General features: G+C 34.2%; 1 long non-coding RNA gene across 1 annotated transcript; it reads right to left on the minus strand.

Moving 5' to 3' along the window:
- Window positions 1–5,087: 5,087 nt before the first annotated feature.
- LOC126608741 (uncharacterized) lies at window positions 5,088–7,554 on the minus strand. The gene is made up of 3 exons (XR_007617952.1): window positions 7,408–7,554; window positions 5,898–6,338; window positions 5,088–5,766 (listed from the first exon to the last, which is right to left on the minus strand). It is a non-coding gene; the product is annotated as an uncharacterized LOC126608741 (long non-coding RNA).
- Between the last annotated feature and the right edge of the window lie 4,459 nt (window positions 7,555–12,013).

Here is a 12,013-nt window from a genome sequence, read left to right on the forward strand (position 1 = left end):
GGTAATGGATGCAAACTGAAGGCTCCCCGAACTCGCTGGACATACGAATCATAAGAAAGTAACTGTTGATGAGTCCCATAAAAAAATTAAACTTTTTCTCTTCCTCACCCTTTCCCCTTCTGTTTCCGATTACTTCAGTGCATCTTTCTTTCACTTTCTCGCTCTTTTTCCCTTCTCGGTGAAAAACCAAAAGACACGCCCACCCATCCTTTTCTCAGTCAGCTGCATTGGACAGTATTTCAGCCTCGGTTTGTGTCGTTGTGTTGCGATGCTCGGATTAAATTAAAGCTGTTATGCATGGTGGGTTTTCTTGTAAGATGATTGAAGTTATTCATGGTGGATTTGGTGGTAGTGGAGGAGGAGGAAAACCAACAGAAAAAGAAAGGTGCACTGTAGTAAACAGAAGCGGAAGAGGAAAGGGTGAGGAAGAGAGACATTCTCATAACTATGAATACTCTATGGAAACACATCGTATTATCCATAGAAATTATGTTACAGAATGTCAACTTTTCTCCAACCCAAGCTCGTATAAATTAGGATCTGTGGATGCGTCCATTTAGATAGGTGAATATGTTCCGTTGGAAAAATATGCGCATTTCATTCCAAAAACCAGAACGTTTTAATTCTTGAAATTTCATGTCATCAACTCTCTTTCTCAAAATTCCTTTTCTCATCTATTATTCACTTTATAGTATGAACTTTTTGAAGGGAAATATTTGCCCAGTTACTTATGAAAGAAATAAGGAGCCGAAGTCAATGAATTGGGTGGTTTAGTTAGGCCAGTAGTTGAGGGTTAAACCAAACTGCTAGTTCGAACTCCATGTTCGATTCAGACCTAAATCGAACAAACTGGATCAATACAATGCGAGGTACATGTTGGAATAGATCTCTTAAGGGTTGACGCACAAATTAAGAGAAATCCTACATACTTGCCTAATTGATGCGTCTCCTACTCACTTTAAGAGTGCTTAAAATTAATTGGGATTACACTAGAGGCGTCTAGTGAAAAAAACAAGAAATCTGAGTAGTGCTACAAGAAATCTGTCTAGTGAAAAACAATTAAGTGGGACGATCCTGCTAAATCAGGTTACTACAATTGTGTGTTTTAATTATACAAATGTTATAAACTAAGACGTCCCATATAAGATTTGCTCTCAAATAATGTTTTTCCTTAGCATCATCTAAAGACCATCTTTAGAGAAATTCATTCGATCTCGAGACCATTTAGTCATCCATACGAATAGAACAAATTGACGGTTTGCGATGAGGATGTTACTTGTTACAATAAATGTCGATTTGTTCAACAAGTATAGATAGCTAAATGGTCTTCAAAATGAATAGACTTTTCTAGAGGTGATCTTCAGATAATAATAAAAAAATAATAAACAGAGATTCTGATCATAATATTTGTACGATGATATCACAAGCGTATTAATAAAAGAATTAAACAGAGGTGATCTTTAAGAAGTAGTTGCATCAAGTTTTCATAATTAGGAGATGGCAATTGTTATCACCAGTTCTCAACAGGTACAAATAGTTGCTAACACGAGTCACATAGTAGGGGCTCATATCAAAAGAAAAAAAAATCACAAAAACCTTTGTCTCGATAATCTAGTAGTCTAAGGAGAAAAGTGAGTAAATGCAAGATGTTAATGTTTCACATCTTCAATATGATCATCAATGCACACAAGAGTATGACCATCCTAGGATAGGTGCCTCATTAAATCTCATTAGGTTAGCAAAAACCCAATGGGAAAAAGCACTCCTGATTGTAGGAAAAAAAGTAGATTAAGGTGTTCGACAAACTCTCCAATTACTAGTTATGCAAATCTAAAAGTTTACACAATCTAATTTTATGAACAAGTTTATGAAAGGTGGACTTTGGCAACGACTTCGGAATACGTTGGCAAGATTGTCTTGGGATCGGATTTGTTCGACTTCAATCTTTTGATACTTATGTTGCTGATGAGTAAAGAAAAACTTCGCGGTAATATGCTTGGTATTGTCACATTTGATGTATCCTTTCTTTAATTGGTCGGTACATGCATCGTTTTCTTCATGAATCGTTGTTGGAATATCAACGATGAAAGAAAAACTATATGAGGTTCTAATGTGATCAATCACACTCCTCCACCAAAAACATTCACCCGATACTTCGTGTAGGGTTGTTCTCCAAGATATTGTAGTATCATTAATGGTAAAGACATAACCTGTTTGAGAATGCACTTTGTGTGGGTCAGATAAACAACCAGCATCCGCATAACCAACAAAGCGTACATCACTCTATGGATCATGAGGGTTGGATCTGCTCGGCAATGTTTAGAGATAAAATAAGCCCATATTTATTGTACCTTAAGGTAACACATGATGCCTTTAACATATATCCAGTGTTTGTGTGTTGGTGCGCTGCTGTATCTTAGTAAAATATTCACAGAAAATGAGATATCTGGTCTAGTACATTGAGCCAAGTACAATAAAGCGTTGATTGCAATTAGGTATGAAACTTCAAGTTCTAAGACCTCTTTGTCATCATCTTTAGATGGAATTGATCTTGTTTGGCATCCCGAGTTCAGACAATCATGGGAGTACACAAAGACTTCCCATTATCCTTATTAAAGTAGCACATCACCTTTTGGGTGTAGTTTGATTGGTGGACTAGTATACCATCATAACGATGCTCTATATATCCAGACCAAGAAATTATTGAGTTTTCCAAAGATCTCTCACCACAAATACTGATATTAGGTGTGTGCTAGTTTACTCAAGCTCCTCCAAACTCCTAATGAGATTTATGTCATCGACATAGACTACAACAATCGCAAATTCGGAATATGACTTATTAATGAAGAAGCAAGGGCATAACTTGTTATTTACATATCCCTAATTGATCAAATACTCTCTAAGACAGTTATACCACATTTGTTCGAATTGCTTCAATCCATAAATCGAATGTTTCAATGTAATAGAGAGAGTGTTCCGTGGTTTGGACTATTTGAGACAATGAATGTAAGTCCGTTAGGAACTTTTATGTAAATATCTGTATCTAGTCCCCATAAAGATATGACATGACCATATCCATAAGTTGCATATTCTACCTACTAGAAGGTACTGGACTAATAAGGTAACAAGATATTATGACATCTATCATGGGGAAATAAGTCTCCTAGTAGTCAATTTAAAGGTGGTGACTGAAGGCTTGCGCCACAAGGCGTGCTTTGTAATGCACTATTTCATTATTCTCATTACGCTTCCATACGAACATCCACGTATAGTTAACGGGCTTCACATCAGGTGATGTTGGAACTACAGATCCAAAAACTTTAGGCTTTGTTAAGGAATCAAGTTCAACCTAGATTGCTTCCTTTTATTTTAACAAATCGGTTCTACGTCGACATTCATCGACACGACGAGGTTCGATGTCAACGCTAATCAGAATCTCAGTAACTACTATAAATGCAAATGCATTGTAGACAATAATCTATTTTTGATTCTAAACTGCATCCAAGCTACCATAATGGTTATAAATATCTCGAAAGGCAGTTATGTCTCTTCCAGGACACTACCATAATCTAAAATAACTTCATGCGGTTGATCAAATGAGACAACGATAGGATCCAAACTAGTTTAACTAGTTTCTTATGTTTGTTTCTTCTTCCTAGGATACAAATCATTTGAACTAATAACTCTCCCACATTTCAGGGTGGGTGCATGTGATTGGCTAACCATTGGTGTATTGAGTTGCCTAACAATGAAGGCTAACTGTCCAACAAGGAAGACATGTCCATGGTCGATGTTAACTTGATGTCCATTAGGCACGCTTTTCCTTGCAGGCACATTTGCAGCAAGAATATGTGATCTCGTAACTTTTGCTAAATCAGTGAAAGCGTCTGACATGCTTTGGATAACACTGTGAAGATCTAGGATTCTCTGCACTTCAGTTTCAAATTGGACGGTTCAGGAATTAAGATGAGACAAAATGGGTACCATCCATGCTAATTTGCATCATTCATCATGAACATTGACGTTCTTATCTCTTCCTAATGACGGAAAGATTGTCTCATCAAAGTGACAATCCGTAAATCGAGTGGTAAAGAGATTGTCTGTCAAGGGCTCTAAGTAACAAATAATAAAAGGAGAATCACAACCAAAATAAATTCCTATTCTTCCTTGTGGTCCTATTTGGGCACATTACGATGGTGTAATTGGTACATAAATAGCACACACAGAGGCGTGTAAGTGCAAGATATCAGACTCGTACCAAGTAACCAACTATAACGAGAAGTAGAGGGGTGGAAAATGACTGCAAGCAGACTAACATAGTTGCTTGTAGAATAATAGTGGGTGGGAAAATAGCATTTAATTTTTTAACTTTTTAAGGTAGTTGAGATTATAATGTGGGTGGGAAAATAAGACCAGGTCTAGTAGCTCTCTAAAACAATTTGATATAAAAAAAAATTATGATTGTATTACCCTTGCTATTAATTTTGACTCTCTCTTTAAATTTTGCTCTAATTTGAGATTTCTTATGACATTTGTGTCATAATATTATTTTGGGTAAATTACACAAAATTACCTCAACTATTGGCCTAATCACAATTTCATACCTCATGTTTTAAACATTGCAGTATCATGCCTCAACTTATGAATTCGTTGCAATGTCAAACCTCCGTTAAAAAAAAATCGTTAATTATTCTATTAACTAATGACTAGGCAGACAAAGGGCCCACATCTTTGCCTAATTAAATTAAAAAAATTAAAAAATTAAAGATTTTTTTCTAATTTGAACAAAATTTTAATGAAAAAATCTCTCTTTCTCCCACCAGACAACTCTCTCTGAATTCCTCTAATCCCCGTAACCACAACACTAGGCCTGACAAATGGGTCGTGTCTGTCGTGTAGCACCTGTTATCTTAACGGGTCATGTCGTGTTACACCCGATAAGAAAAAAAAATATTTTTTTCTTAAATTTGCACATACCACACATTGCCACATAAATATTACTTCAAAACATTAAAACACATTTGTCGTTTAAGTACTACATATACACTTGATAATAAGAGCCTAATAAAAAAACATCCATACACTACTAGTCTATTACAAAATATTAAATGTGCAAGGATATGCAAAATGAAAGACTTTTTGTTCAAGGTTGTGAAAGCCTTTCTCAAAAGTTTAAACCTTGCCAATGGAACTCAAAGCTTGCAAGTTATTCATTTTACAAAATCCTCAATTTTCATCGATCATCATAAGGAAATTGTATTGGAACTTTGGCTTGATCTATTGACTTCAAGAGTTATGTTGATGATGTTTTCAATAAGGTTTTCCACGTCAGAACTCTTTTCCACATAAACTAAGTATAGAAAAACCAAACATTAAAAACTATTCAAATTATGAGAAGTTTACCAAAATAATTATGAAAAGAAATAAAACAATAGTACTATACCATATAAAAATATTTTACCTCCTTTCCAAATAGCCAATCTCATGTGCATAACAAACCTTGAACTTTTTCTGGTAACAATGAACTACGATATTGATCTAATACTCTACCCCCAATACTAAATGCAAATTCTGATGCAACAGTTGAAATGGAAATTGTTAACACATCTCGTGCTAACTGAGAAAGTATCGGATAATGAAAACGCTCCATTTGCCACCAAGAAAGAACATCTATGTCTACTTTTCTATCTATTCTTTTATCATCCAAATACTTCTACAATTCATTTTTTCATTTAAACTTGAACCATCGTAATTATTATCAAAATCCTACATCATAAAAAATAAAAACGAAAACATAATAAGAATCATTCATCATGTCAATTTCAAATATAATATCAACATTTTTATAGTACTACTAATACAAATATATAAAGTAAATAAAAACAAACTTAGGTTACCTCAAAGAGAGCATCTCCAGATTCTATTTGATCTCCAGATTCTATTTGATGATTGGCACTGAATTCACTGGAGTATTTGAATTATCAAGATGCGAAAGTTTTTCCAAGTACACACCAAAAAGAACATTCAATTTGTCATTAACCTTTGTAAATTCGACCGAATTCCCACCATGAAGCTTTGTGTAAGCCCAATCCACAAAATGCAATTTATAATGAGGGTCTAAGATGATTGCAATTGCCAAAATCAAATTGTACTCTAACCAATACTTCTCAAACTTCACGTACATGCAAGTCCCCATCTTAATTATGAAACTTTCAAAGTCATCCATGACTGCCTTAATTTGAAGCTGATTTACAAACACCTTAGGGAAGAAGAAATGAAGAAATTTGATGTGGGGTACTTTGTCCCAGAGAATAAGCATGTAACCTCATAAAAGTACCCTAAAAACATGGATATTTTCATTATTTTATCCCACTCTTCAGAAGAAGGACAACTACTAAATTTAGAATCACTCAACCCTAAATGAATCAAAGCATATCTATAGAAAATTGCACTATCTAGCATAATATAGGTTGAGTTCCATCTAGTAGGGACATCTTGTCTCAAACCTCTCCTACTATCCAAGATCCCTAATTGTCTACTACATTCATAAAACTTTAGTTTCCTAGCCTCAGAGCCCTTTATATACTTGATGCATTCACAAATCTTTATCACCAAAGAATCAATTTCTTTAAGTTCACCTTGGACTATCAAATTCAAAACATGAGCACAACAATGCACATGAAAGAAGTCACTATTCATCACGAGAAGACTTCTAAGATTCAATTGATTCTTCAAAATGCTAACAAAAGAAATATTTGAAGAAGCATTATCCAAAGTAATAGAAAATAACTTCTTCTCAATCCCCCAATTAGTCACCAATGCATTAATTTTCTTAGATAATGCAACACCAACATACAAAAGAGGCATGTGGCAAAAACTTAAAATTCTTTTAAGCAATTTCCAATCTTTGTCTACAAAGTGATTAGTAAGAGCAAGATACTCATCAGTGCCTTGCGAGGTCCATAAGTTTGATGTCAAACAAATTCTACCTTCAATTGAGCCTAACAAATTATGAAGCCTTCGTTTTTCATTTTTGAACATCCTCAACACACAAGCTTTAATTGTATTTCTACACGGTAACTTAATATCAGGTGATATATATGCAAAGAAAGCCCTAATTCCCTCATATTCAGAAAAACTAAAGGAAGATTATGCTTGATGATGGCCTCTACCAATAAGCCACAAATACCACAAGATCAAAGTTTTGAGAACATAATTCAGACATCGACAATAATCCACCAATCCGTCTAGTTTTCAAATGTCTATTCATATTACTTGTCCCATGATGACTATCATCTATCACCAATTTCTTATAATCTTTACATTGAGCACGACTTTTATCATCTTCAAAAATAGTAGTCAATTTGTTGAAAGTTTTCCAAACAAGAGACCTGAGTGTTCGCTTACCTAATTTGATCACTTTAGCATTTTTCTTTGCCAGACTTATATTTGTATATTTTGTATTTTCACTTCCATGATTAGGTTGTATTCCCATTGTAACTTCCACTGACCTTCCATCATTAAAGTTCGTAAAATCTTGCTCTACAACATCCATTGCTTCAAGAAAGAAAAACAAAACTGTAAAATCTTGCCCATAAGAAAAACAAAACTCTAAAATCTTACTCATACCAATTTCATACCATATCCATTTCAAATTCACATATCCATTTCAATTTCAATTTCATATATCCATATCCATTAAAATTCACATATCCATTTCAATTTCAATTTCACATACCCATTTCAATTTCACATATCCAATTCAATTTCACCAATTTATATCCATTTCAAATTCACATATCGAATTCAATTTCAAAATCAAATTCACATATCCACAAATCACAATCCAATTCAATTTCAAATCCAATTCACATATCCACAAATTCAAATATACAAGCTTCGGTGCAAATGGACACTTTTATATATCTAACATAGTTTACAAAGATCAGATGGCATGGGAAAATGGGATACAGATTCAATATCTAAAGCCTTATAAGAAGGCTTATATATACACAACAGAAATTGAAGAACTTTTGGCTAGCACATGCACTGACAACTTGCACACATATTCACAATCTTATGGGCTAGCACATGGAAGGAGCACGCATGGAGTCAGAACATGGAAGCATGGAGGTAACACTGTGGAGAACTCTTATTGCCCTAAAATCCACAATAAATTTACCCAAAAAAAAGTAAAAAAAAAAAAAAAAAAAAAAAACAAGCCATACGACTTGTAGAAAACAAACAGAAACCAACACGACTGCACCCACCCTAATTCAAAACCCGCATAACCTCAAACCCTCACAAATATGAAACCCTATCAAATCAGAACCAACATCCAATTTTATCTAGAGATTTCGACAAAGCACTCAGAAATCAACATGCAATAAACCCTAAATAACAAAAACCCATCGAAAATCAGAAACCCTTACCTTGATTTTGGGACTTGATTTGCGTCGACTTCGCGTCGGAGAAGATGTGCTTACTTCTTTCTGTGTGTGGCTTACTTGTGGCTGGCCAAATTCAAATCGGAGAGGGTGGATGGAGGAGCGGCGTCAGAAATGGTGGGTTTCAGTTTGAGTTCGCAAACAATTCGAGAATGAGAGAGACAGAAAGAGGTTTGAGGGAAATAGAGACCTAATTTACAGTGGATGGTTGAGATTAAATCTTAACCAATCCAATGGTCACCACTTTTTTAAATTTAATTTAATATATATATATATACAATTATTATAGATTTTAGGGGTATAAAATTGTTAAATTAATATATATATATATATATATATATAATTATTATAGTATTTTTTTAGGGTTATAAAATTATAAAATTAATATTTTGCTTATTGTGTATCATGTTACTCATGTGTATACCCGAACCAACCCGTTATCTTAACAGGTGCTTATTGGGTTACCCAATACCGACCCGATTCGTTATTGTGTCAACCCGAACACCTGTTAATTTCGTGTCGTGTCGGGTTCTTGGGCGTGTCAGGAATTGCCAGGCCTACACAACACTAACCGCCAAAGCCTTCATAGACATCGAGTCCTTCTACGATAGCATCTTTACAGCCATCATCGTTCAACAAAAACGAGACCGTGGTGGTTTCAGGCAATCGAGTTGTTTCGTTGCCAAGGAAATGATTCCGATCTATTCCAGGATTTCGGTTGGACTCGATCTGAAAAAAGACCTTGGCAAGGCTCACGACAGATCTGAGGTAGGGGATTGGAGGTGAAAATGAGGCGGTTGGGTAAACGGGTCATATGAGATGACTGGGGAGGAGAAAGGATGAAGCCAATGCAGTTGTTGGTGTGGGAGATGACTTGGAGGCTTGCGAGCCGACCGAGCTAGGTCGATTTTGTCCTTGAGCTTCTGTTGGGATTGCATCATTATGGAATTATGGTAGAACATGTCTCACTTAAAGAGGGGTACTGAGCCCAACCTTGGACGTGAAGGATATAAGGATTTTAGGTGATTGGCAGGTGAGGGTGGCAGAGAGTGTGGATGGGTTGTGGTTTTGGTGGTGAAAGAAGAAGGGGGAGACGATGGAGCGGGGATGTTGTTTAGGCGTTGACCCGCCAACAATCTAAAACCAAAATCGACAAAAGATGAATAAGAAGAGGGCCTTGAATTTGATGATGAGATGAGTGATTTGGCGATGGCCCTGGGATTGAGAGTGCGAGTACGACTGCGGTAGGGACTTTGTAGTAGTGGAAAGCACTGCTAATGTGGTTGTCATTGTTTACATGGTTGCTACTACTGGTGGAATCGAAGGTGGTAGGAATTTTAGAGTAGTGGAAGGCATCGCTCTAGGAGGGAGGAAGAACGCGATGGAGTTTAGGGAGGAGATGTGGGGTTGAGGGTGGGGTTGTGGTTGAGGGGTGAACGAAGGGGATAACAGAGGATTGGGGATGAGGGAGACCACAAAATTATTTGTTTTTATTTAACTTTAATTGTTAAATAAAAATTAAATAATTTATTTTTTGATTAATTAATTGTTTATTCCAGTTGGCAAAGGAATGGGCCAAGTTCTTGCCACGTCATAATTTAACAGCCAAATTAACAGAAAAATTAATAGGGGTATGACATTGCAACGAATTCATAAGTTGAGTTACGACATTGCAATGTTTAAAACATGATGTATAAGATTGTGGTTCGATCCATACTTGAGATAATTTTGTGTAATTTACCCTATTATTTTTTATGCGTATTTTACTTCGTTTTTTACATAATATTATACTTTTTTTATGAAGCTTTCCATGATTTCATAGTAAATAACTACAAAAAGTAGACAATAATGTTCAATATTTTGTATCCTTGTAATAGATAGATAACGATTTTTAATAAGCCAGCATGAAATAAGGACACTGAATTTACATTGACGAGGTGAACAAAAGTCAAAGTTTATATATATATATATATATATATAAAAAGTTGTGCAAGGGGCTTGGTTAGAACGTATGAAGTTTTTTTGAAGGAAAATCACCATAACATTACAAGCAAAGAGTCGGCGCGTATGAAACGATGAAACAAGGTCTCTGAAAAAACCTTGACAATTTCACGTGAGAACAATTATGAATAAGGAGAAAAGGACCTCACATGCCAATACAACTAATCAAACTAACTACAATGATCAAAATAGATGATCGTGATCGTCTGTTATGATTACTTATCACATTTTTAAAAGAGATATCAAATTTTAGAACATAAAATTTAAATTTAAAGACTCATGTGGCACTTTAATCTTTTTTTATTATAAAATTTTATCCGATATGTTAAATTTAAACTATTATTTACTTTTTATAATTGTAACTAGCATATGAGCACACATAAAGTGTGTAAGAAAATTTTTTATTTTTGTTTTTGAAATAGAAGGAGAGAGGAAGATAGTGATAGAGAACATGGGGGAGATAAGTTTTTTATTTTTATTTATTTATTTATTTTATAATTAGAGATATGTTAGGATTACATTTAGGTGAGGCTTTAAAAAAACAAGCAAAATTTGGTTGTGTGAAATTACATTTATGCCCCATATTTCTTATTCATGTTCAGTTTTAATTAGAGGGTTAAACTGGTAATTTCATTGGGTTTTGGTTGACAATGAGTGTTTTATTAATTAGTAGAGATCAATATTTCTAAAATAAAAAAAGATAATAAAAATGATGAAAATATTTATTAATCACTAAAATAGATTTGAAGTTGCTTTCAAATTTGACAGTAGTTAACTTTGTTGTCAATCCATATCATAACATATAGAAATTGGCATTTCAATCAGAAAATAATGTTGTTTCTTTTTCACTATTATTGTTAATGTGAACTTTTTAACTCTTCCTTTGGAGGTGCTCTTAGTTGTTTAACTAACTAATCACAATGTAACAATTTGATTAAATACATGAAATATTTTTTTGTTCTTCTCCTTAATTTCTTTTCTTATAATATTTTTGCAATTATATGAGCTTGATTCGTAACAGTTCGCATGAAAAAGTTAAGAATTAGATTTGATTAAGGGCCAGTTAATTTAATCTCACGCGCATTCCTTATGTCACTTATTCTTAACTTTTTATTTTGGTTCATAATTTCTCAAATTTCAAATAAGTATATGCATGATATGAATTTATTTGCTACTCATCTCCTCCAAACACAACCTAGAAGTAACCAGTGGCAGAAGAAGTGGCGGGGGCATGATTTCTTGTGAGGAGGGGCCTCACACATGTATAGAAGAAAAAAATGTATAGTATCTATAAAATCACTAAAACAAAACATCATAATATATATCTAAATATTTACATATGCATAGATAATTTTATCTATTTATATATACTAATCATAATTATTCCCGGCGAGTTTTCATATTTCAAAACCGTTCCATGATGTCATTTATATTATTGAAAAAATTATTAAACACAAGAGAAAGAATTACTAAAAAATTTGCAAGCCCTAAATAAAAGTGTATAGAGAATAACAGGGTTTTACAAACCTTATTGTTCTTTGCTCAATAAATTCGGGATTTGAAAT

Source organism: Malus sylvestris, chromosome 16 (assembly GCF_916048215.2).
Source record: "Malus sylvestris chromosome 16, drMalSylv7.2, whole genome shotgun sequence".
NCBI classification, from domain to species: Eukaryota; Viridiplantae; Streptophyta; class Magnoliopsida; order Rosales; family Rosaceae; genus Malus; species Malus sylvestris.